Below are 27,819 nucleotides of genomic sequence, written 5' to 3' on the forward strand. Positions count from 1 at the left end.
AGGGGGTGGCATTGCTTAGACCGCCCCCCCAACTGCTTTTTCTCTGCAATCTCCCCAGCCAGTATCCCCAGAGTTAGGATGTAGGATAAATTCATTTCAGGTCACATTTGAAGGCAAACCTGCTTAATTCATACCTTCTGAAACAATTTGTGAACAAAAAACGCAGCCATCATTTGACATTCACATTTCTCTGAACTTTTCAGCGCAGTTCTCCAGCCAAGCGATTTGTAGGGGAAATGTTCCCACTAAAATAAAAAATTCATTATATTATGGGGAAATGGTTTTGCCAAAAATGTGTATATTGCACAAAAAATGTGTATATGAGGAGAAATCCGCGCTAAAATGCTGAGTTTTAATAGGACTTTTAAAAAAATTCACAAACTGACATGAAGAATGGGACTTAGGAGTGCAAACACAAGTACAAGTCATTTTATTATGGTCAATGACCAGTATAAACTTAGGAACGTAAAAATGAAGAATGGAGAGAAGCTGAAGGTAGAAGAAGAAGAGTTTGGATTTGATATCCCGCTTTATCACTACCCGAAGGAGTCTCAAAGCAGCTAACATTCTCCTTTCCCTTCCTCCCCCACAACAAGCACTCTGTGAGGTGAGTGGGGCTGAGAGACTTCAGAGAAGTGTGACTGGCCCAAGGTGACCCAGCAGCTGCATGTGGAGGAGCGGAGACGCGAACCCGGTTCCCCAGATTACAAGACTACCGCTCTTAACCACTACACCACACTGGCTCTCAAGGTACAGATTTGTTCAACCCTATTCAAGAGAGTGATGTGACAGCAGTGAGTCGGCAGCAGGGCTGAATTTAGGTTTGATGAGGCCCTAAGCTACTGAAGGTAATGGGGCCAGCTATCCTTTGTCAACAACAAATTGTCACTGTTTTTTGTGTTGAATATATGCTATATGGTGATTTATGGACCTAATAGATCTACTGTTGCCCAAAATATAAACCAGCTGTCACCACTGTATTACAACAGAGGTAAAGGTAAAAGGTAAAGGACCCCTGGATGGTTAAGTCCAGTCAAACGCTACTATGGGGTTGCCGCGCTCATCTCGCTTCAGGCCAAGGGAGCCAGCATTTGTCCACAGACAGCTTTCCGGGTCATGTGGCCAGCATAACTAAACTGCTTCTGGCGCAATGGGACACCATGATGGAAACCAGAGCATGCAGAAATGCTGTTTACCTTCCCGCTACAGTGATACCTCTTTATCTACTTGCACTGGCGTGCTTTCGAACTACTAGGTTGGCAGGAGCTGGGACAGAGCAACGGGAGCTCACCCCGTCACGGGGATTCAAATCTCCAGCCTTCTGATCGGCAAGCCCAAGAGACTCAGTGGTTTAGACCACAGCATCCAACAACCAATCAGATTCATAATTTAGCAACTCAAGCTTCAAGACTTCTGCGATGTGATTTTCTCAGGGCAACATAGAAACTATGTGAAAACCAGTAACTGAACTCTCAACATTGCAAAACCTGACTAAAATGCAAGCCTCTTTTTTCTCTTCTTTTTTTTTACATTTGCAGTTTTCTAATGTCCCTTTAAAATAAATAAATGCACAAATAAATAAATAATCGGAGTAAGCGAATGCAGAGCATATACAGCAGCTTATCAATTGAGAGGAGATAATATTACAGAGCGGTATAGGCACACATGTTATATATTCCAGGGGCAAAATTCTTTTCTCCGGCATGCATGGAGTAATCACAAACATGCATCAAAACAATTTTAAAAAAAAGGTTAAGGAAAAGTCAAGCTCAAATGCGCAAGCCAAGCAAAAAGAGTTGAGACAGACTCATGAAAATATCTGAGGCAGGGGGGATGTTTTGAGTCGAAATTCTCTCAGCCCTCGTCTGAGGAAATTGGTGTCATCACTTGTGTTGCTGACTGAAAGGAAAGCTTGTTTCTTGGCTGTCAAGGTAGCCAAAAACCCAGTAACATTTCCTTCTGCCCAAGAAAAGCTGGAGCTGGCTGAAGCAGAAAGAAAAAGAAGAATGAAACATGATGGGGAAGAGAGCTGGAATCCAAACACAAGCGAAAAATCCCTCCCCACCCTCCTTCCCTTCATTAAACCGCAGAAAAGGCAGAACAAATAGCAACATGTAAAAAATCCGAGCCCTTCTGATAAATTCTACTGGATCGAATCCCTCATTGCAACACATACAAAAGCGTTTAGTCATTGCCTGTGGTGCAAAAATGGATAAAGGCCCAGGGAAGAGATTTTTTTGTTTTATTTTTTTGTGCTATTCATTTTGGATTCAGTTTTTAAAGCAGGATTGTGCTGGGCAGCTCATCCTGTGGTTAAGGCAGAGGAAAGAAATATTAGGCAGCCGAATATCTGAGGGCTGCCAATAATCCAGGGCAAGAAAGATGGTTCTGTCCTTGTGGCTCCAGCTACCCTTTGGTAGCCGAGAGGCAAAGATGAGGCAATGGGCTTTAAATGGCAGAAGCGTAAGTGAAAGTGGAATATATTAACGCTGGGTGTCTTAAACTTGGTGGTAACAGAATAAATAATACAAGGAGGGAACTGCAGCCCAAGACAGGGAAAGAGGGAGTAAGGGAACGACCAGCTTCTTTAAATGAATTCAAATCTCCAGGGCACACAAGGATTCTAAAGGAGCTTGTGGGTGTAATCTCAGAACCTCTGTGTCTACTATCTTTAAGAATTCTTGAGGAACAGGTGAGGTCCTTGGAAGAAGATTGGAAGAAATTTAAAGACTACTTGCAGAAATACTGTAAAATTAATGAATATTGAAGGGATGTTGGATTGAAAATAAGCGGTATTGGTAAAAAGATGAATAAGAATATGTAAATGTGGATTGACAATAGCTGGAAATATATAGTTATAATAGGTTAAGATAATAAGTAAAGATAAATGATAGAAGGTAAGGATTTGCTGAACTAACTAAGTGAACTGGAATACAGAAGAGGGGGGGTGAGAGGAGGTCAGGAAATAAGGTTAAGGCAGAGGAAAGAAATATTAGGCAGCCGAATGTGGTTAAGGCAGAGGAAAGAAATATTAGGCAGCCGAATATCTGAGGGCTGCCAATAATCCAGGGCAAGAAAGATGGTTCTGTCCTTGAGGCTCCAGCTACCCTTTGGTAGCCGAGAGGCAAAGATGAGGCAATGGGCTTTAAATGGCAGAAGCGTAAGTGAAAGTGGAATATATTAACGCTGGGTGTCTTAAACTTGGTGGTAACAGAATAAATAATACAAGGAGGGAACTGCAGCCCAAGACAAGGAAAGAGGGAGTAAGGGAACGACCAGCTTCTTTAAATGAATTCAAATCTCCAGGGCCTGATGAGCCGCACACAAGGATTCTAAAGGAGCTTGTGGATGTAATCTCAGAACCTCTGTGTCTACTATCTTTAAGAATTCTTGAGGAACAGGTGAGGTCCTTGGAAGAAGATTGGAAGAAATGAGTTAACTGTTAGGTGGATTTGCAGAAATACTGTAAAATTAATGAATGTTGAAGGGATGTTGGATTGAAAATAAGCGGTATTGGTAAAAAGATGAATAAGAATATGTAAATGTGGATTGACAATAGCTGGAAATATATAGTTATAATAGGTTAAGATAATAAGTAAAGATAAATGATAGAAGGTAAGGATTTGCTTAACTAACTAAGTGAACTGGAATACAGAAGAGGGGGGTGAGAGGAGGTCAGGAAATAAGTAAATGAAATATAAGACATGAAAATATTGATTATTTTTCTTTTTTTAATTTTCTTCTCTACTTTTTATGTATTTTGTCTTTGTATTTTTTGTATTGTTTTTGTCTTTTATTATTGTTATGCTTTTTATTTTTTATCTATAATTTTGTAACTTTCTATTGTTTGAAAAAGTCTAATAAATATCATTAAAAAAAAAAAAGAGGTCCTTGCAGACTGGAGGCAGGCAAATGTTGTCCCCATCTTCAAAAAGAGGGGAGGAAGGAGACCCAGGTAACTATTGACTGGTGAGCTTCACATCGATACCAGGAAAGGTTCTGCAACAGATAATTAAACAATGATGCTGCGATGGCAAATACCCAGCATGGATTTCTCAAAAACAAGTCATGCCAGATAACTGTGACTTTAAGGATGAATGGGAACCCTTTACAAAGTATCTGAAGACGCAACAAAGTGAACTGGACTCCTTGGCAGGTTTTGAATAAACATTCACAAACTTTTTATTGATAATAATCAGCTAAATAGTTTGAGGATCTATACAACTTTGCAGAAAACAGCAGTCTCAGAGAAACCAAAGACTGGAACTGAGGGAAGTCAGGGGGGTGGGGGTGGGTGGGTTTTGTGTGGGAGGGGGAGAGGGAGGAAAAATGGGGGGGGAAGGATGATATATTTTATGGATAATATGTCTTGTTTTAATTTTGAATTAAAAAAATTTAAACAAAAAACAAGTCATGCCAGACAAAACTTCATTTCTTCTTTTGATAAGAGATGCAAGCTTGGTGGATCAGGGGGATGCTGGGGACAAAGCATATCTTGATTTCAGTAAGGCTTTTGATAAAGTCTCCCATGCTGTTCTTGTGGGGAAGCTGGTAAAATGTGAGCTGAATGAGTTAACTGTGGGAACTCGCCACACAACAAGTTTAACATGAGTCAACAGTGTGATGCAGCAGCAAAAAACCAATTGCTATCCTCAGCTGCATCAACAGTATAGTATCCTGATCACACTATTCTGCCTTGGTCAGACCACACCTAGAGTACTATGCCCAGTTCTGGGCACCACAGTTCAAGAAGGACGTTGACAAGCAGGAACGTATTCAGGTGAGGGTGGCCAAGATGATCAAGGGTCTGAAAACCAAGCCTTATGAGAAATAGTTGAGTGTGTTGGGTATGTTTAGCCTTGAAAACGGGAGATTGAGAGAAAATATGATAGCCATCTTGAAATATCTAAAGGGCTGTCACATGGAAGATGGAGCATGCTTGTTTTCTCCTGCTCCAGAGAGCAGGACTTGAACCGATGGATTCAAATTATGAGAAAGGAGATTCCAACTAAATATCAGGAAGAACTTTCAGGTGGTAAGAGTTGTTCAGCAGTGGAATGGACTCCTTCAGAAGGTGGTAGACTCTCCTTCATTGGAGGTTTTTAAGCAGATGTTGGTTGACCATCTGCCATTGATGTTTTGGTTGAGATTCCTGAATTGCAAGGGATTAGACCAGATGGCCTTTGAGGTCCCTTCCAACCCTACAATTCTATGATTTTATGAATCATGCAACTGAGAGGGTATGATCAACAGAGTACTTACACATGTCCACCACTACAAGTTAGGTGAAAAAGCAGTATGCACGTATCATAAATAACAAATAGTAAGTAAGAGAGGTAAGACTACATGGATAGCTTAGTTGGTTAGAGCATGCTGCTGATAATGCCAAGGTTCGATCCCAAATGGGACAGCTGCAAAGTCTTGCTTTGCGTGGGGTTGGCCTAGGTGATCCTCAGGGTCCTTTGCAACTCTACAATGTTGTGATTTCTATGGCTGCCGCTCTTTTGACAATCGGCCATTGTCCACACCTTGCAGTGGGAAATAAGGCGAGTCCCCAGGCAACGTGGCCAATTTGATCGGCCCAAGGCATGCAAGCTCCACCCCCCAGTCGTTCTTAGACTCCTTATTCGGTGAGCAACGCAGCCAAGCAACACAGTTGGAGCCTTCCACCTCCCTGGCTGGCAGGCAGGGAGGGAGAGGAGCTGCTTCCTTTGAAACCCGGGAAATTTAAGGGACATCATCAATAAGGGACAGTAGCGGGACATGGCACTGGGATAAGGGAGTTTCCCGCCAAAGAAGGGACAGTTGACAGCTATGCAAGGAGGTTCTGCTGTATCATATACTCTCCACTGTGCTTATTCCTTCCTTTGCATCCTCGTTGGAAACTGTTGCAGACATCCCATCGTGTTAAGCAAAAAACTAATTGATAACCTGACTGCAGCTCTCTGTCGTTCTACATCTGGTGCCACCGACTGGCATTCGCAACAAGCGAAACTCCCGTGACTTTGCACTCCAGCCCTTTTGTTTCATGGGGAAACGTAGTGAGATTCTCGTGGGAAACAGATGCTCAAGCACCCTATTCACAGCATGCTCCCTTAGGCCTAAATATGTTCTCCGTTTGCTAGTAAGTAAAAGAAGCATTTAACATTACCGGCAATGATGGAAGATAACTTTTACCACAGTGGTTTGCATATTTTGCACTTAATTTGTAGACTTCTTTGTGTACTTCTTACAGATTTTGTAGGCTTCCGGCCATGGAGGTAGCTAAGCTCTGCCAGCGGAGCTCCAATTCTGAGATAATGGAAGCGAGGAGACTGCTTCACAAGTCCAGAGAGCCAGTGTGGTGTAGTGGTTAAGAGCGATAGACTCGTAATCTGGGGAACCGGGTTCGCTTCCCCGCGCCTCCACATGCAGCTGCTGGGTGACCTTGGGCTAGTCACACTTCCATGAAGTCTCTCAGCCTCACTCACCTCACAGAGTGTTTGTTGTGGGGGAGGAAGGGAAAGGAGAATGTTAGCCGCTCTGAGACTCCTTCGGGTAATGATAAAGCGGGATATCAAATCCAAACTCTTCTTCCTCTTCTTCCACCCCTTGTGGGCCCAGTTGCATGATGCACAGTTGCTTTCGCCAAGCCTGGCTTGAGCATGGCAGCCAGAGCAGTCAGAGCTGTTCAGCAGTGGAACAGACACCCAAAAGAGGTGGTGGACTCCCCTTCCTTGGAGGTTTTTAAACAGAGTTTGGATGGCCATCTGTCAGGGATGCTTTAGTTGAGATTCCTGCATTGCAGGGGGTTGGACTAGATGGTTTTTGGGGTCCCTTCCAACTCTTAGATTCTCTGAAGCAATGCAAACATTGATGTCAGGTTCTGGAATTAATTTTAGGAGTTTTAGGAGCTGGATTTCGAAGGAGAGAAATGTACGGCAGGGCAAACTGGAGGAATAATGAAGCAGCGAAATGTGGGTGGGTGGGAGATCTGCTTGTAAACTGGGATAACTTTATACAATAGCTAAGGGCCATAGCTCAATGGGAAATAATCCATATCTGAAATCCTGGGCTGTGAACACACCAAACATTTAAAGCATATTGCCTCTCCCCGAGAATTCCTGGGAGCAGAACATTAATTCCCAGCATCCTTAATAAATTACAGTTCCTGGGGGGGGGGAGAGAAACTTGTAGTTTAATTGTGCCTTAAATACAGTGGTGCCTCGCAAGACGAAATTAATCCGTTCCGCGAGTCTCTTCGTCTAGCGGTTTTTTTCGTCTTGCGAAGCAACCCTATTAGCGGATTAGCGCTATTAGCGGTTTAGCGGCTATTAAAGGCTTAGCGGCTATTAAAGGCTTAGCGGATTAGCGGCTAAAAGGCTATTAGCGGCTTAGTGGCTTAGAAAAAGGGGGGGAAGAGGGGAAAAATCGGAACACTCGCAAGACGTTTTCGTCTTGCAAAGCAAGCCCATAGGGAAAATCGTCTTGCGAAGCAGCTCAAAAACGGAAAACCCTTTCGTCTAGCGAGTTTTCCGTCTTGCGAGGCATTCATCTTGCGGGGCACCACTGTATACGGTATACAAAGCTTTAAAAAAGGAATGGGAGAAATTCACATTTTATCTGAGAGACCACTGTAAACAAATGAAAACATTAGCAGATTTTTAACAACGCTTATAATGGGAAAAAAAAACTTTGGATAATATAGATTTAAAATACAGAGGATGAAATAATATGCAGTTGAAAAGGATAACATAAAGACCCACGGAGAGAATGGAGGGGGAAGTCTGAGATTCAAGAGAATCTTGCATTTCGAGTGTATTTGCGTGTCGAGGTCCCCAGGGCCACCCCAATAACCCACACATCACACAGAAATTTTTGTTTAAGGTTTTTGGCATAATTTTGGCCTCAACTTTATTAAAATACAAAAATGTGAGTGGTTGCTTAGGCATTGGCTGCGACTATCTGCCGCCCCATGGGGGACAGACTGACATTCCGCATGCCTGCAAAAGTCAGAAAGGGGGAATACACGGGGCTAGTGACGGAGCAGGGAACCTGCCCTCAGCCCTCCCCAAATGCAACCAGGAGCTCTTGCAATGGCCCGAGCCTCCTTGACAGGTTGGACAAGCAATAGTTAGCTCCTGATTCCTTTAACGGAATCCCTTGCAGCAGCAGCATTAGAGGGGCAGGCACAGCCAATCCATGCCCCTCAACCAACCAAACCATAAACCAATGCCTAACCACAACCTTACAAGTTGTGACGATTTGCTACGCAGTAGGCAAAAACCAAATGGCCCCAGCCAATCAGCCAGATGGACAAAATTCCTACCGGGCCCCTGCCCCAAGAGCAGACGACCCCATGACAGACATAGCAAGGTCAAAGCGAACAACCCTAAATATAGGGAGGGGGATGGGCAATCCGATGCACGAGCGAAAAGAGGAAGCCCTAGCCTCATGCAAAGAGTTTTAGCATCTCTGGCTGTCAATCAAAAAATGGCAGCATTAACTTCTTCCCAACAACAAGGAAAGCCCAATCGCATCAGTGGCCAACAATCAATTAGCCCACGCCCATCTTTGGAGTGTCCTGGCGGCCCCCACCGCAACACGTGCTCTCCACGAAGGAGAACATGCTTTGTGATATTGTTGGAGTTTTATATTTGTAAAATTAAATAAAATGTTTATAAGTACAAGCAGCCCTGGAGAGGCGTCGCTCTCTATACTGTAGGCGAAACGGAACAAGATGAATCCATAGGAAAACTTGTTACAGGGCAGCTTCCCGTGTTTCTGTGCACATAACATGACACCACTTTCACTCGATGTGCGGCTACAAATCATTGTATAAATTTACCAAGTGATCAGCTTGAGTGGAAGAGCAAATGTTTCTTTCTGCACGGGGGGAAAAAGTAAGCTGGGAAGGTCGAGATGGCCGGCAGCACTCCAGTATATACAGTTGTCACTGATATAATGTAAAGTCAGCCTCGGCTCTTTGATGTTCCATAAACATGTCATTTTGAGCGGAGTCAGTTTTGCAGGCATTTCATCAGCAGAGGCACAACAAACAGCTCCAATTATGCTCCATCACTGTTTATCCTTTACCTCTTTAAAATGCCCATCTATTACCAGCAGGGTGGTTTGCAATGTTTAGTCTCCAGTGAAGATGATATTTAAGGACCCTCAAGCCCTCGGGCAAATTCGCTCCTTCTTTCTCACTTTAATCCTCCGGCTTAAGCAGAGCATGGTGTGGAAGAGGGGAACGAAAGCCCTCTCGAACGTTGCCTTCAAACATGTAACACGTTTAGACAGAGGTGCATTTAAAGATCCCTGGAAATCACAACTGGAGAGGGAAAGTGTTTCCAGGGTTATAGCCTAGTTGAAGGCAGTTTTTAGAAATGAAAAGAAGAAATGAAAAGAAAAGAAAAGAAAGGTTGTATCACGATGCAAACCTATTCAGGAAGTCCAAACTATATTTTAAAAAATAAGATTATAATTTGTGTGTCCTTGTTTCTCGATTTGATCCTTTTCTGATTTGTGACTTGCCATTATTTTTATTTATTATAGTTTGGTAATTATTTATCCTAACTGTTAAGTGTAAACTGTTTAATTATCATTTGCTGAAATTTAATTTTCTGTTTACTATTACATTCTAATGGATTAGTGAATATCGCTTTATTTTAAAGTTATGTTTTTGACTTTTTGTATTGGATCAGATTGTTATTAGCTGTGTGATCTTTGCTGTCTATTTTGCTGTTTCTTCAGTTTGTCAACTGCCTTGTGTATAGCACATAGCTGTCAACCATCCCTTATTTGGCAGAAAAGTACCTTATCCCAGCACTGTGTCCCGCTGCTGTCCCTTATTGATGATGTCCCTTAAATTTCCCGGGTTTCAAAGGAAGCAGCTCCTCTCCCTCCCTCCCTGCCGGAGGCTCCAACTATGTTGCTTGGCTGCGTTGCTCACCCAATAAGGAGTCTAAGAACGACTGGGGGGTGGAGCTTGCATGCCTTGTGCCAATCAAATCGGCCACGTTGCCTGGGGACTCACCTTTGCTCAGTGCTTCCCAGCGGAGAGGTGACAGTGGTTTTCCTTGCTGCATCCCCTTTGCCGGGTTGCTGCCCTGTGGGAACCACTGCTTGAGACTTCATTTGGCTGCTGGCTGGGCTTTCTGCCTTTGGCTCGGAGGGGCTCAGAAGTTGAACATACCTGTGCCCCTTGGAAAATCCCTTATTTTGGCTGCTGATCCTTATTTTCGAGGTTGCTGGTCCCTTATTTTCAAATCTGTAAGTTGACAGCTATGGTATAGCAATCTAGAAAGGCGGTACAGTGGTGCCTCGCAAGACGAAATTAATTCGTTCCGCGAGTTTTTTCGTCTAGTGAATTTTTCGTCTTGCGAAGCACGGTGTCGGGAAAGTTTTGGAAAAGCTTCAAAAATCACCAAAAACCTCAAAAAAGGACCCCACACCGCGTTCTATGAATTGCTCCTCGAAGTCAAGTCGCAACTGTATTAACGGTGTTAAGAAAAAGGAAACAAACTTGCAAGACGTTTTCATCTTGCGAAGCAAGCCCATAGGGAAATTCGTCTTGCGAAGCAGCTCAAAAACCGCTAAACCCTTTCGTCTAGCGAGTTTTTCGTCTAGCGAGGCATTCGTCTTGTGGGGCACCACTGTATATAAATTCAAAGTGAAATGAAATGAAAAAGAATATGGGTAGCTGTCATACCGAAACCATCCCCCTGGGGGCCTTTTCCCACTCCAAGGGCTGAATTGCCGCATGATTATCCTTCAAAGCAGTCAATAGAGCATGAGGCTCTTAATCTCAGAGTCACGGGTTTGAGCAATGTGTTGGGCAAAAGATTCCTGCATTGCAGAGCGTTGGACTAGATGATTCTCGTGGTGTCTTCCAATTCTACAATTCTATGATTCTGTGCCAGTTTTGGGTGGGGCCACACACAAAGACGCTATGCTCTGGTTCACTAAGCTAAGCTACATCTTAGTGCAGGCATGTCCAAAGTCCGTTTCGGGGGCCTAATCCGGCTCATCGGTCGGTTTAATCCTGTCCCTGTGGCAGTTTATTTCCTGTGTTAAAATCGTAAAAAAAACCCTCAAGAACTTCAACCCTAAAAAAGCCCAACAACTTCAATCCTAAAAAAAGCTCAACCACAACTTTGGTTGGCCCTTTGGTCTCCCCTCACGGCCCTTCACTTCATCAAATCTGGCCCTCTTTGGAAAAAATTTGGACACCACTGGTTTAGCAGGTATGACCAATTGTGAGTGTGCACACAACTGCTTTGCACTGCCCCTGCTCCTCCTGCTGATGCTGTGTTACTATGGATATAAGCCACCAATTGAGGCCAATTGGGAATCCCACAACCAGGACTCATCTAGGTACTCCATTAGCAGGGCCGGCCCACCCATGAGGCAAGGTGAGGCGATCGCCTCAGGCAGCAGGTCCACTGGGGCAGCAAATCCCGATGTCGATCTTCCTTCCCCCTTGTTCCTGGTGTAGCTCTTCCCTGGCAGGGAAGGGGCGCCATTTGGGGGTCTGCCTCAGGTGGCAAAATGTCTTGGGCTGCCCCTGTCCAATAGACTGTGCCAACCTTTCCACAGCAAGTATGAGTGAATTTACTTTATTACGGTCACAGACCACCATAAGCAAAACATCTAAATAAATAGCATAACAGTATCTCGTAAGCGGATGATTATTAAATAAATGGGAGCAAGAACCAAATGTGTAGATTAAAACATATACATAGATCACTTGATTAGACATGGGTAATGAATGAGTTGTGGGCACACAACTGCTTTGCACTCTCAAAATATGGTCTGAAGCTCAACATCTAAAAAACGAAGATCATGGCCACTGGGCCCATCACCTCCTGGAAAATAGAAGGGGAAGAAATGGAGGCAGTGAGAGATTTTACTTTCTTGGGCTCCATGATCAGTGCAGATGGTGACAGCAGTCACAAAATTAAAAGACGCCTGCTCCTTGGGAGAAAGGCGATGGCAAACCTAGACAACATCTTAAAAAGCAGAGACATCACCTTGCCAACAAAGGTCCGTATAGTAAAAGCCATGGTTTTCCCAGTAGTGATGTATGGAAGTGAGAGCTGGACCATAAAGAAGGCTGATCGCCGAAGAATTGATGCTTTTGAATTATGGTGCTGGAGGAGACTCTTGAGAGTCCCATGAACTGCAAGAAGATCAAACCTCTCCATTCTGAAGGAAATCAGCCCTGAGCGCTCACTGGAAGGACAGATCGTGAAGCTGAGGCTGCAATACTTTGGCCACCTCATGAGAAGAGAAGACTCCCTGGAAAAGACCCTGATGTTGGGAAAGATGGAGGGCACAAGGAGAAGGGGACGACAGAGAATGAGATGGTTGGATGGTGTTCTTGAAGCTACCAGCATGAGTCTGATCAAACTGCGGGAGGCAGTGGAGGACAGAAGTGCCTGGCGTGCTCTGGTCCATGGGGTCACGAAGAGTCGGACACGACTAAACGACTAAACAAACAAAAACAAACAAAAAAACAAATGAATGAGTAAAAACTGATAAGAGAAATCAAAAGAGATCAGTTAAAAGCAGTTATATGGGGTGGGGTTCAGAAGTACGGATCTAACAATATGAGCCTTCAATTTAGGACTGATCTGTAGCATAAATCATCCTTTGACAAATATCTATCATGGCAGCACAAAATCTGGCGACTAAATATGTGACTTCTGGCCTTTCGTCCTGTAGTAATAGGGAAATGTAGTGCAAGTAAGTGCAAGTATCTTCTGGGTTTGGGAACCACTCACTCTCAAGGCCACCATCTTGCTAGGACTCATTCTCAGTTCTTGATGCTCATCCAGACCACCACATTCAGGAACCAGTCTAGGGTCTGACCAGTCACACCTGATTCAAATGTTACAGTAAATAAAGCTGGCGGTGACCGGGGTACCGATGCAACAGATCTCCCAGTGCCCACTCCCATTGGCTTCATTTAGGCATCAAACAGGATTGAGGGTAGGTTGGTAGTGCCCTGTGGCACACGACAACACAATTGCCAGATGACAAGGTCACCCAATGCCATTGTCTGGATTCAGGAGTGGAACTGCAGTGCCCTCAACATCCATCCCACAGAGTCGGTTCAGAAGGATGCCATGGTCAATGTTCTCAATATCCACCGAAAGATCAAGTAAGAGTAACAGGCTCACTGTCCCCACTGTCCCTGTCTTAATAAAGTTCATCCATCTGGCAACCAACACTAGTTTGGTTCCAAAACCTGTCTGGATCCAGACTGGAATAGATCCAGACAATCAATTGGTAAGTCTCTCATAATGGACCAATCTTGGCCTTCTGTATTTTGTCACAAGAAATATCCAGTACCTAGGGTTGCCCTATACCAAATGTAAAAACCCGAAAGTTGCTGAGCTTCGATGAAAGAGGATGCTCATCAAATATACAGATGACACCACCGGAATTGTTGAGTTTTTTCTAAAGGGAAAACCCTAAAGTTGTTGAGATTTTTTTTTTTTTACAAAGAAAGCAAAAAACAACAACATTACTTTTCAATTGACTTGCCTAAGATCCAGGACTGAGTGCGCCTTTCGGAAATTCAACCTGGACATCAATTCTGCCTTTGAAATCCCAGTAACGTCTGGGGAAATCTGGAGGGACCCAGTAAACATTTCATATAAGCAGGCTCCAGATCTATAACCGCTTGGGTGCTTTCAATAAATGCAAAGTTACAGGGCAGAGAACATCTCATCCAAACACACTTCAAAGCGGAAAAACACAACGAACCTAGACATTTATGGCATAATCCTCTTTAAGTTAGAAGAGCCAATAAAGTCAGCTCCTCCTTATTGGCTGTTAACCACAATAACCTACTCAATTTCATCTTTTGTACATGTCATACAGAGATTTTCATTTTACTTTATTGACTAAGAAATACCCGGTTTTCTGGCTGGAGCTTATTATGTAAAGGCAGCATAAAAGGACTCATTACTTTTTAACTACAAGCAGAGAAGGAAGCAGCGTGCGTGTGTTATTTTGCTGGAAAGACTCCATACAGTAGCATTCCAAGCTATGGGCATTATGGACTTTTGGTGTGCAAAACTGTGGAAAGCTATATCAGAACTACAATCTCAGGCACAAGGTTGTGGAGTAGAGAGTAGGATGCTTGGTTTTAAGCCTGTCAACAAGAACTGAAGCCTTGTTGCAATCGTACATGCACAGCATAATAGGCTTAGGCTAAAGGACTATCTAAGGGACGGGGTGGAGCTGTGGGTTAAACCACAGAGCCTAGGACTTGCCGATCAGAAGGTCAGCGGTTTGAATCCCCGTGACAGAGTGAGCTCCCATTGCTCAGTCCTTGCTCCTGCCAACCTAACTGTTTGAAAGCACGAAGTACACGTAGATAAATAGGTACCGCTCCAGCAGGAAGATAAACGGCGTTTCCATGTGCTGCTCTGGTTTGCCAGAAGCGGCTTAGTCATGCTGGCCACATGACCCGGAAGCTGTACGCCGGCTCCCTTGGACAATAAAGCGAGATGAGCGCCGCAACCCCAGAGTCATCCACGACTGGACCTAATGGCCAGGGGTCCCTTTACCTTTTTAAAGGACTATCTGTAGGGACGCGGGTGGTGCTGTGGTTTAAACCACTGAGCCTCTTGGGCTTGCCGATCAGAAGGTCAGCAGTTCGAATCCCTGTGATGGGGTGAGCTCCCATTGCTCAGTCCCAGCTCCTGCCAACCTAGCAGTTTGAAAGCACACCAAAAATGCAAGTAGATAAATAGGTACCGCTCCGACAGGAACGTAAACGGAGTTTCCGTGCGCTGCTCTGGTTTCTCCGGAAGAAGCTTAGTCATGCTAGCCACATGACCTGGAAAAACTGTCTGCAGACGAACTTCGGCTCCCTTGGCCTGTAAAGCAAGATGAGTGCCGCAACCCCAGAGTCATCTGCGACTGGACTTAACTGTCAGGGGTCCTTTACCTTTACAATTTTAAAGGACTATCTACATTGACTGTGTGGCTGGTGGCCATGTCAGGAGATTTAGAAAAATCAATCTGGGCATGGAGCAGGGCCGGCCCTACCATTAAGCAGAGTGAGGCAACAGCCTTGGGCAGCAGGTGCTGAGGATCAGCATTCCCCTTTGTTAGAGGACAAAGCTGTGTCTGTCCTGCATCCCCATAAGCAGCCTGTTGCTCCTAGGTGTCATGGAAGATGCTCACCAATCACCTGTGTTGAAATAATATTCAGTGGCCAATAGAATGGAGGCACCACCTTGTCCTTTGCCTCAGGCAATGCCTTGGGCTGACCCTAGCTTTGGGCGGATTTTCTTTGGGATTGCAGGACACAGAGTGGAGAAATTTAACCCTTCCCTTCCCAGCAGCAATGCTGAGAGAAGTACACACGCAACGAGCGTTGCAGTTAGTGATAGGTGGAAAAAAGGAATTGGGTACTTCTTCTTTCCTTATTGTGGATTGTAAGGCAGGGGTGGTTTTCATGGAGGGAAGAGGTAAGAGTTAAACCTCTTTTACCCTGGCAATGTAGTCCCGATGAGAATTACCCCGCACCCAGCACATAGGATTCAAAATGCTGCAAGACAGGCAGCTAACCTAGCATTTAGTTAGGCCAGGGGTCAGCAAACCTTTTCAGCAGGGGGCCAGTCCACTGTCCCTCAGACCTTGTTGGGGGCCGGACTATATGGGGGGGGGAATGAATGAATTCCTATGCCCCACAAATAACCCAGAGATGCATTTTAAATGAAAGCACACATTCTACTCATGTAAAAACACGCTGATTCCCAGACCGTTCATGGGCCGGATTTAGAAGGCAATTGGGCTGGATCTGGCCCCTGGGCCTCAGTTTGCCTACCCCCCATGAGTTAGGCCTTATGAAATGATTTCCAGAAGTATGCGACACCTTCTGTTCATACATATTCACGAGATGATAGTTTCAAAATCATTTTACTGCTTCCTTCTCCATTTGGGTGTTTGTGTGTGTGTGTGTATCTAGAGAACGTCTATGAGGTCGTTCTTCTATTGAGTCAGACTCGTCTAGGTTGCAGCTTCGCTGTGCCTTTGATTTCAAGACATGAGAACCTGGGGAAATGTCATTGTGACATCAGGTGACTGACCGGTGGGTGGCCCCTCCCAGCTGCCAAATATGGTCTGCAGGGGGTGGGGCAGGTAAAGACCCTGCCCTCTCAAGGCACAAGCTGAGGTCCTTTTCACAGGACTCTGACCTAAAATACTTCAAACTGGAAATACAGTGGTACCTCGGGTTACATACGCTTCAGGTTACATACGCTTCAGGTTACAGACTCCGCTAACCCAGAAATAGTGCTTCAGGTTAAGAACTTTGCTTCAGGATAAGAACAGAAATTGTGCTCTGGCGGCACAGCGGTAGCAGGAGGCCCCATTAGCTAAAGTGATGCTTCAGGTTAAGAACAGTTTCAGGTTAAGAACGGACCTCCAGAATGAATTAAGTACTTAACCCAAGGTACCACTGTACCAAGGATTGACCACGACAGACAAAGCAGCCACTCATCTTCTAACCTAAGGCCCATCGTATAACTTGGTATAAGGGAACTTCCTAAAAAGAAAGGGTTTCTCTTCACTATTTTCACTCAGTGTGTAGCTATAAAGCAATTATTCTTCATCTTCTTCATTATCCGGCATTGTTGAGATGATCACAATGAACTACACAATAATGAAATAACAAGAGTTGACTGTGGCAGGAATGCACATAAAACAACTAGACAACGATTAAAAGGTAAAACAGGCTTGCAGTCTGCTATTGTTGATGTTATTTGATTCATTAGAATCGACAGCATTTGTTGAATGTCCCCCTGGTGTCCACAACTGCACAGGTGATATTTGTCATGCAATTATATACATTTTACAAAACACCAATCAGGATGGTAATTTTGATTTGCTTGTAGCAGGGGTGGCTAAACCCACTCTCCCCAAGATATATATATTTTCCCCCTTAAGGAGTCCACCAACTTGGGCAAAAAAGAGAGAGAAAGATCTAAAGTATTTTGTTGAGCAAGAGGAATCTTAGTTCAGACGAAACTTCAACTATAAATGATAGTGCCACCTTGTGTCAAAACACGATCATTTCTTCTCGAAAATACAGCTTTTGCAACCAGTCAGTCCGCTTAAAAAAACAAACTACCTAACAAAAAATATATATTTTATAATCCCAGATTTTACTTGAATTGTGCTTCATTTGTGGTAACTTACTTCAGACTTCTTCTTTTCTTATTTCTTTCACCAAATGTCGTTGTAACAGATAATGCCAATTAATTGTGTGGTGTGGTGTGGTGTAATAGAAGAAGCAAAGTTACTTGCGCCTGGGAACCTGAGAAAATGTCAGATGGGATCTTTATAGACCCTCACCCTTTACAACCCTCACCATATCAGTCATCTTACACTTTAGCATAAAAGGACAATAATCTGCTTTATTGCTACAAATGGTAAGGAAACTGCAGGGTGTAGAAGCTTTTTAAAAAAACTCTGTTGTTTGGCGACCTCACTGCCATTTACCGATAACTTATTGTGGTACTTCACTCAATTAGACGCATAACTTAATCTTATTTAACAGTGTAAGGAACAATTTGGACAGTTTTTGAATCACAATATGCTATATAGCAAATACTATACACACACAATATGCTATAGATGAGACCTGCAGGTATGGGGCGGAATAATAATAATAATAATAATAATAATAATAATAATAATAATAATATAGGACGATGGTTTCACAATAACCCAAAGGTTTTAATAACCCAATAGGCTTATGCTAGTTGCCTTCAGTTAGAAGTTGATTGTAATGCTCATAAGAAAGAGATCAGTGGTAGTTAGATAATTAGCTGTTAAAAGTCAAAAGAAACATGGCAATGGTGCCTTTATTAGGATAAACAAAAATGCCCCAGCGCTGTGAGTGGGCTTTTGAGTTCCCCAGCAATCTTCTATAGCTTGGACACTCAGTACAGAAAAGGGAGAGGGAGGAAGCAGAGCTGAGCATGGCGAGAAAGCTGTTTGTAAGTCTGGGCTGCAGAAAATGGACTTAATTGGGAACTTTAATGTGGGAAACTTCAGGTAGCACCAAAGTCTACTTGAATTAAGAAGCAATGGCTGTTCCTATTCTGGAAATGCAAAAATCCCATAGGCATTTATTAAAACTCTCTCTCTCTCTCCCTCCACGTGTACATATGTCCCTAATCTCCTCTCTCTCTCTCTTTTTCAAGTAACTTTTCTGATGCTATTGTTTTCTAACCCTCAACAGCTTGGGGAGGAGGTGCAATAAGAGCCACTGTCTTCTGGGTCACAATATATATTTATATGTATATATATATGTGGCATAAGGGATGTGGGTGGCGCTGTGGGTTAAACCACAGAGCCTAGGACTTGCCGATCAGAAGGTCGGCGGTTCGAATCCCCGCGACAGGGTGAGCTCCCGTTGCTCTGTCCCTGCTCCTGCCAACCTAGCAGTTCGAAAGCACGTCAAAAGTGCAGGTAGATAAATAGGTACTGCTCTGGCGGGAAGGGAAACAGCGTTTCCGTGCGCTGCTCTGGTTCGCCAGAAGCGGCTTAGTCATGCTGGCCACATGACCCGGAAGCTGTACGCTGGCTCCCTCGGCCAATAAAGTGAGATGAATGCGCAACCCCAGAGTCGGTCATGACTGGACCTAATGGTCAGGGGTCCCTTTACCTTTTATATGTGGCATGGATGTGATTCAGCACACACCTCTAACTCCATAACACACCTCTGACATAAAAAGTTACCGGGTCAGGAACTAGATTACACAGGTGGGAGCAGAGTTCTGCATGTATGCTAGGTGGGTAACATAAACAGGTGTGCCCAGACCACACGGTTTCTACTCTGATCCAGCAATGTTGACTACAGTACCCTGGGATTTAATACAGCATTTCACAAAAATAGTCAATTGAGTTGTTTTGACTTTTAACCCCTCAAGCATTATTAAGGATCTAATTACAGGTGACTCCTGGTTCTTCTCAGTTCCAGAGATGCCCTCTGAAAATGAACAATCCCAACGCCTACCTAAAGCACAGAGGCCCCTCTCCATATTTACTGGAGAGAGAAAACGCTTGATCTGTTGCCAGATTATTTGTTTCCCATTGTTGGCATCATACCGAAAAGGCTCTTATTTGATGTAGATGGTTTGGCGGCGGGGGGGGGGGGACGAACGAAGTGCGGGATTGTACATCAAATTGCAGAGGATTTTTTTTGTTATTTATTTGTGGCAAACAGGCGAGCATATGGCTCTGTGTCTGAATTTTTGTTTGTTTGTTTAGTTTCTCTTTTCTTTCTATTTTGGTTTACTGTCACAAATGTTTTAATTATCTCGTGCGTCGCTGTTTCAGTTACGCATTGTCTCTCTTTCTTTTTGACTCGGGGGCAGCTGTTGAGTTCTCCAGATTTAGGGCCCAAATCTGCTCATCGTTATGCGAGAGCACATTGCCGCATGTCTTGTGTTAAGCAAAAAAGGGGTGGGGAAGAGAGCCAGCGACTTCGTAATGGGCCGTGACTTACGCTCCATCCGTCGCACGAGGCACAAATCGTGGCGGGGGGCAGGAAGGTGAGTGTGGGCTGCATTTGAAATGTGCTTTGCGCATCACCACATGGATTTCAAGACCTGAGTTTATTGCAATAAATATTTCCTTTGGTAGTAAAGGTAAAGGAACCCCTGACCATTAGGTCCAGGTGTGACTGACTCTGGGGTTGTGGCGCTCATCTCGCTTTATTGTCCAAGGGAGCCGGCGTACAGCTTTCGGGTCGTGTGGCCAGCATGACTAAGCCGCTTCTGGCGAACCAGAGCAGCGCACGGAAACGCCGTTTACCTTCCCGCCAGAGCAGTACCTATTTATCTACTTGCACTTTGACGTACTTTCGAACTGCTAGGTGGGCAGGAGCAGGGACCGAGCAACGGGAGCTCACCCAGGAGACTCAGGAAGCTTGCTTCGGTCTGAGACTCAGGAAACACCGTGACAGGAAATGAGGCCGCCATCGGGGGTAGCAATGGAACTGACAATTTACTGTGCTAGAGAAGAAACTAAACTTTTTTTAAAAAAAAATTAGTTTCTTCTCTCGTTAGATTCACAAAATGTTTAGGGGTATGTATACCCCTGCGTACCCCCCCCAAAACACACACACACACATACACACATACACACTGGGCAGAGGAAGAGGAGGGACAGAATTTATTTTATGCGTTTCTGGAACTCTAAATCATCCCTATTCCGTTCTTGGCCAAAGCTAGGTGCACAGTCCTCTTTCTTACCAGCTTCTGAAAGGTGGAGGAAGCAAATGTACATTTCGGGCAACTGAAGGATTCAGCCTGGGTCCATTTCAGCACAAATTGACGTGATCTGCACCTCCCAGGCTAAGCCAACATTCACGCTTCCCAGACGATCTGATGAAGCCCTTGGCTTTAAGTGGCAAAAACCCAACACTCCAGCATTATTATTTTTAAATATTTTAATTTCATAAATATGTTGAGAGAAAGTACACTTAAGACATGCATACTGAATTTCACAATACATATTTGTATGAAAATAAAAGTTTCCCATACCCAGAATATTTGTAGCACAACTTGCACAGGGTGACGGGAGTAACTGCCCGGCGGTGCAATTTGGACCAGTGTATACATTTTTTAAAAAATTGATGAACATATAATATGTTGACAGTTATGGAAATGGTATACAGTCATACCTCATGTTACGGACGCTTCAGGTTACGTGTTTTCGGGTTACGGACTGCGGGAAACCTGGAAGTAACGGAACGGGTTACTTCCGGGTTTCACTGCTCATGCATGTGCAGAAGTGCTAAATCGTGCTTTGCGCATGCGCAGAAGCGCCGAATCGCGCCGGCGCAGACGCAATGCTTCAGGATGCGAACGCTGCGGGTTGCGGACGTGCCTCAGACACGGATTACGTCTGCAACCCGAGGTTCCACTGTACAGGTTTCAGATTTCCAGTCTGTTAGCAGCCATGCTCTTCTGCAAGATACACCATTCATCTTCTCTCTTCTATTTTAGTTTTCCAAGTGACAGTCAACATGCCCAGCCCTCTTTCAGCTTCTGTTGCGGGGGGTTGGGGGGGTTAGGTGCCCCTTTAAACGTAATTTGTTGCTTATTATTTCTGCAAACCTTAGGGTCCCCTTGATACCTCTCTCTTCTTTCTTCGGGGCTCCGTTTCTGCCAGCGACACACCCACCCACCTGAGTTCACTATTGGAGACAGCAGTAGTACATTTGGCGCTTGTCACCTCCGTGTTTTCAGTATGGCGGATGAAACGGCAGGTTTTGTTTGCTCAGAGGCTTAGTGAGGGCAGCTGGCCAGGCAGATGGGCACCCTGAATGCTTTTCAGTGGCCCTGTGCCTGCAGTCTAATTTAGTTCAGCGAAATTCAGCCACTGAATTCTGGGGATGAAGAAAATTAGAGATGTACAGTAGTACCACGGGTTAAGTACTTAATTCGTTCCGGAGGTCCGTTCTTAACCTGAAACTGTTCTTAACTTGAAGCACCACTTTAGCTAATGGGGCCTGCTGCTGCTGCCATGCCGCCGCTGCACAATTTCTGTTCTCATCCTGAAACAAAGTTCTTATCCCGAGGTACTATTTCTGGGTTAGCGGAGTCTGTAACCTGAAGCGTATGTAACCCGAGGTACCACTGTACAAGCCAGCTTATACATATTGATTGACTGACTGCACAACTGCTTCTGCACAAGAGCAGCCTGTCTAAACAGTGAGAGCTCAGGATCTCAGAAGAAGAAGAGTTTGGATTTGATATCCCGCCTTATCGCTACCCGAAGGAGTCTCAAAGCGGCTAACATTCTCCTTTCCCTTTCTCCCCCACAACAAACACCCTGTGAGGTGAGTGGGGCTGAGAGACTTCAAAGAAGTGTGACTGGCCCAAGGTCACCCAGCAGCTGCATGTGGAGGAGCGGGGAAGCGAACCCGGTTCCCCAGATTACGAGTCTACCACTCTTAACCACTACACCACACTGGCTCACAGTCTCCTCAGAAGCAGTCTGCTTGCAGGTCTACAACCAATCTTATACTGGTGCTTGTTTGTGTGGGGCTGAGATATGGATGAAGAAGTGGGAGAACTGCCCTGGGCATCACCACACCACACTCAAACCTCACTGAGGTCCTTAACAACTAGTGTAAGTTATCTGCCCCAGATCTTCCTTTTGAACTTGGGATCTGGTAACTCTTGTGTCTACCACAACGGAGAAGAAAGCGAAATCCCAAATTATGCAGACATTTGTAAGTCATACAGCTGTTTCTCTTTTTAATCTGCAATAATGCTGGCCTCATAAAGGGTATAGCTGCTTGTTTCTACAAATAAAAGCCCACAGCTCAAAGGCAAAATATTTTCGAGACAATGTACAATAAGAGTAAGGGTTCGCCCGCCCGCCCGCCCCTCCTTCTCAAACCATGTAAAAGCTGTTTTGTGAAATTAAGCTGGAAATATCATAAGTGGGAAATGACCACAGAATAAATAGGAACCTTTCAGAACGGCAGAAAACATGTGTTATTTATTTTCCTTGTAAACAGAAGTGGCAGATTCAATCAGCAAGAAATATCAGATCATTATGACCATTTTAATCATATAAAAAGGGGGTTCATAAGTTTTGTTTATGGTGCATTTAACAGCACTTTCGGTTTATCGTTAAGGGAAGTCAATAGCCCTTATTTACCGATATGCAAGAGATAAGCTCGTGCATTCCTTTCGACTCTTGCAGGGAACAGAAACCAAGGTGGAACAATTAAGTGTCTGTTCCGTTACCTTTTGCACTCTTCATAAGCATATGGGAATAATTAAAACGCAGGGCATCTGAAAGATTTACAAACAGAGGTCACAATTCAGCACAGAATTAGGCACACAAGCCCAATGAGTCCACAGGGCTGGGGCACCATTTTCAAAAGGGAGGGGCATCCTTGTTCAGGAACCCAGGTGATTCTCTACCTCTAGCCTGCCTCCTGGTTTTAAACATCCTTTGTTGCTTAAAGGTGTATGTGTGTGTCCTCTCCTGATCACAGCAACTCATGAGAAATTTAATCTTTGCAGGTTCCAATACAAGGTGAGCTGCTCTGCACCTCCCCGGCTAATGCGCAGATCAAAACTTCAATTATCCATCAGCTTCGACGCCCCCACAGCCTCAAAAAATGGTATCAAAATAGTTTCCAAACGTGTATTTTGGAGAGAAAATACATACTCCAATGGCATTTCTGTGCAGGTTATAAAAATAATAATTAGCGCAGAAACAGGATGGAAGGGATTTATGGGTGAACACATGCAAAAGTGACACGGATCGGCTGATTCACCCGTCTCTAACTAGTAATCTTGCTCTTGTTAATTATAAGATTTAAATAACCACAAATTAATGCTTTAAAACAGGCTGGCTCCAAGCCGGTTGACATGCAGGCAGGAGCCATGGATGTCTGAGCAAAGGATAGGCCGAAGCCTTGATGCTGATCAGCTATTCAAAGGGAGTTGTTTTGGGGGGGACAAACCGAATTCATTTCCCCCACTGAAAAAGTGGTTGATTTTACTGTCACTCTTCTGACTAGGACAATTGGCATAGTCGATAGAGTTGTGTGCAACGGCCTCTTGAAATTCTCCACCTATTTGCAGGCAGGGAAATTGCGGTGGGGGGGTGGCACTGGGCCAAATCTCTCCAGGAGGAGGGAGAGAAATTCTCCAACTGTTTCTAGCGTGTGGGACTCACCATTAGCTTCTGGCATTCGGGCAGCTTGTTTCTGAATTTGGTTTTGTTTTGTTTGCTGCCACTGCACAAAGGGGCACCACTGCGGTGGTAGATTGCCGGCCATTTTGCTTCTTCCACGATGCCCTGGCCTTAACGTCATCCCTGTCAGCAGGGCGGTGGTGGGGAGGGAGGCAAACTACAGACACGTTCTTTTAAAAAAAGTCTTCCAGCTCCACTCTAGTACCTTACCAGATTTTCTCCACCACACATGCCCATCACCTCTTTGCAGGGACATCTCCTCAGAGACATCTCCTCATCCAGCACAGATGTTGGCATTCTGTGTGCTTGTACTGCATAGCTGGATTGAGTGGCCACATCTGGTAACTCAGGTGTGTCCACATTATCACCATAGCTGTCAACTTACAGATTTGGAAAAAAGGGACCAGCAGCCTCGAAAATAAGGGATCAGCAGCCAAAATAAGGGATTTTCCAAGGGGCATAGGTATGTTCAACTTCTGACCCCCTCCGAGCCAAAGGCAGAAAGCCCAGCCAGCAGCCAAACGAAGCCTCAAGTGGTGGTTCCCACAGCGCAGCAGCCCGGCAAAGGGGATGCAGCAAGGAAAACCACCGTCACCTCTCCGCTGGGAAGCGCTGAGCAAAGGCGAGTCCCCAGGCAATATATCACTTGCCTGATAACAAATGTTGGAAATGCAAAGAGATTGAAAGTACATTCTTTCACCTTTGGTGGACGTGCCCAAGGATCAAGGCCTTCTGGGAAATGATATATAACGAACTGAAAAAGATATTTAAATATACCTTCTTGAAGAAACCAGAGGCCTTCCTCCTGGGCATAGTGGACCATTCGGTGCAAAAGAAAGATAGAACCTTCTTCATGTATGCTACAGCAGCAGCAAGAATCCTCATTGCAAAGCATTGGAAGACGTAAGACCTACCCACCTTGGAAGACTGGCAGATGCAACTGATAGACTACATGGAGATGACGGAAATGACTGGCAGAATCCGAGACCAGGGAGAAGAGTCAGTGGAAGAAGATTGGGGGAAATTTAAAACCTATCTACAGAAATATTGTAAAATTTTTGAATGTTGATGACATATGAAATGACCTGCTGGGGCTCTAGCAACAAGGTAAAATGTAAGATTAGACCAACAACAGATAAACTAAGGGGATATGAATTTGCTGAATTAATTTTTAAAAGGGATACAAGAATGGGAGATGTGAGGAAGTCAAGAAAATATGCGATTTTAAGATATAAAATTAAGAAAGAGGGAATTTTTGTGTTTTTCCTATATGTGCTTTTTCTTTTTTATCTTTAACTTGTAAATGTATGTATTTTTGTATCCTGTGTGTTTAATGTTGGTATTTTTTGCATGTATTTTGGGATTTTGTATTTTATGTGTCTTTGTTTTTGGATTTTTCTTTCCTATATCTTCTTATTGTTAAAATCTAATAAAAATTTTATTAAAAAAAAAAAAAACAAAGGCGAGTCCCCAGGCAGCGCGGCCGGGCACAAGGCATGCAAGCTCTACCCACCAATAATAATAATAATAATAATAATAATTTATTATTTGTACCCCGCCCATCTGGCTGGGTTTCCCCAGCCACTCTGGGCGGCTTCCACAGAAACCAAAAAAACATTAAAATATCATACATTAAAAGCTTCCCTGAATAGGGCCGCCTTAAGATGTTTTCTGAATGTCAGGTAGTTTTCCATCACCTTGACATCCGATGGGAGGGCATTCCACAGGGCGGGCGCCACCACCGAAAAGGCCCTCTGCCTGGTTCCCTGTAGCTTCGCTTCTCGCAATGAGGGAACCGCCAGAAGGCCCTCGGCGCTGGACCTCAGTGTCCGGGCAGAACGATGGGGGTGGAGACGCTCCTTCAGGTATACTGGGCCGAAGCCGTTTAGGGCTTTAAAGGTCAACACCAACACTTTGAATTGTGCTCGGAAACGTACTGGGAGCCAATGTAGGTCTTTCAAGACCGGTGTTATGTGGTCTCGGCGGCCGCCCCCAGTCACCAGTCTAGCTGCCGCATTCTGGATTAGTTGTAGTTTCCGAGTCACCTTCAAAGGTAGCCCCACGTAGAGCGCATTGCAGTAGTCCAAGCGGGAGATAACTAGAGCATGCACCACTCTGGCCAGACAGTCAGCGGGCAGGTAGGGTCTCAGCCTGCGTACCAGGTGGAGTTGGTAGACAGCTGCCCTGGATACAGAATTGACCTGTGCCTCCATGGACAGCTGTGAGTCCAAAATGACTCCCAGGCTACGCACATGGTCCTTCAGGGGCACAGTTACCCCATTCAGGACCAGGGAGTCCTCCACACCAGCCCGCCCCCTGTCCCCCAAAAACAGTACTTCTGTCTTGTCAGGATTCAACTTCAATCCATTAGCCGCCATCCATCCTCCAACCGCCTCCAGGCACTCACACAGGACCTTCACCGCCTTCACTGGTTCTGATTTGAAAGAAAGGTAGAGCTGGGTATCATCTGCATATTGATGGACACCCAGTCCAAACCCCCTGATGATCTCTCCCAGCGGCTTCATATAGATGTTAAAAAGCATGGGGGAGAGGACGGAACCCTGAGGCACCCCACAAGTGAGGGCCCAAGGGTCTGAACACTCATCCCCCACCACCACTTTCTGAACACGGCCCAGGAGAAAGGAGCGAAACCACTGTATAACAGTGCCCCCAGCTCCCAACCCCTCTAGACGGTCCAGAAGGATGTTATGGTCGATTGTATCAAAGGCCGCTGAGAGATCCAGCAGAACTAGGAAACAACTCTCACCTTTGTCCCTAGCTCGCCGGAGATCATCAACCAGTGCGACCAAGGCAGTTTCAGTCCCATGATGAGGCCTGAACCCTGATTGGAAGGGATCCAAATGGTCCGCATCCTCCAGGCGTGCCTGGAGTTGTTCAGCAACCACACGCTCAATCACCTTGCCCAAGAATGGAAGATTTGAGACTGGGCGATAGTTGGCCATACTGGCCGGGTCTAAAGATGGTTTTTTAAGAAGCGGTTTAATGACCGCCTCTTTCAGCGGATCTGGGAATGTTCCCTCACAGAGGGAAGCATTCACCACCCCGCAGAGCCCATCGCCCAGCCCTTCCCGGCTAGCTTTTATAAGACTCCTTATTGGGTGAGCAACACAGCCAAGCAACACAGTTGGAGCCTCCGGCAGGGAGAGAGGGAGAGGAGCTGCTTCCTTCGAAACCCGGGAAATTTAAGGGACATCATCAATAAGGGACAGCAGCTGGACACGGCACTGGGATAAGGGACTTTCCTGCCAAATAAGGGACGGCTGACAGCTATGATTATCACCTTAGAGCCCAGTGAAGTCACTTTCTCCCCAGTACATTTCACAGCTCTTCCCCCTGCCCCAGCTGTTCACATCAGCATGGCTTCATTATTCAGCATGTCAGATTTGTTTTGCTTTGTGTTCACACTGGGGAGTGTCGATGGGGTCGGGATCTCTTTACCCTGTGCAAATGCGTTCACCCCTTGGCTAGAGATGAATTAGTGCTTTCCCCAAAAAACCAAATGTTTAGGGATACTCTCATTTTGACTCAAGAAAATCACCACGAAAGGAAATGAAGGCGCCATCAGAGGTGTCAACAACGAAACTGACCAATCGTCATGCTAGATTCCAACTCCTACTTCACACATTAAATGCCCACTTCCGTCTGAGACTTGGGAAACACCATGACAGGAAATTAGGCCACCATCGGGAGTAGTAATGGAGCTGATGATTCACCGTGCTAGGGAAGAAACAAATTTGTTTTTAAAAAATTAGTTTCTTCTCTCATTAAATCCACAAAATGTTTAGGGGTATACATACCCCTGCGTCCCCCCAGAAAAAAAGCACTGAGTATATTGATGTAATTTACTGAAATTAGGAACACTTAAATGCATTACTGGAATGTTTTCCAGTAACCCTTGTGCGATTCGTTAACTCTTCTCACATGGGAGGCATATTATTACAGTCTCCATTTTGTCTCATTTTGGTGGATGAGTGACTTGACCGTAATGGCTGCATCTCCATGAAGACGGAAGAAGAGACAGGGTTAGATAACTCTCTAAACGCAATAGAGGAGAGA

The sequence above is a fragment of the Podarcis vaucheri genome, assembly GCF_965113315.1.
Source record: "Podarcis vaucheri genome assembly, chromosome: 1".
In the NCBI taxonomy this organism is placed as follows: domain Eukaryota; kingdom Metazoa; phylum Chordata; class Lepidosauria; order Squamata; family Lacertidae; genus Podarcis; species Podarcis vaucheri.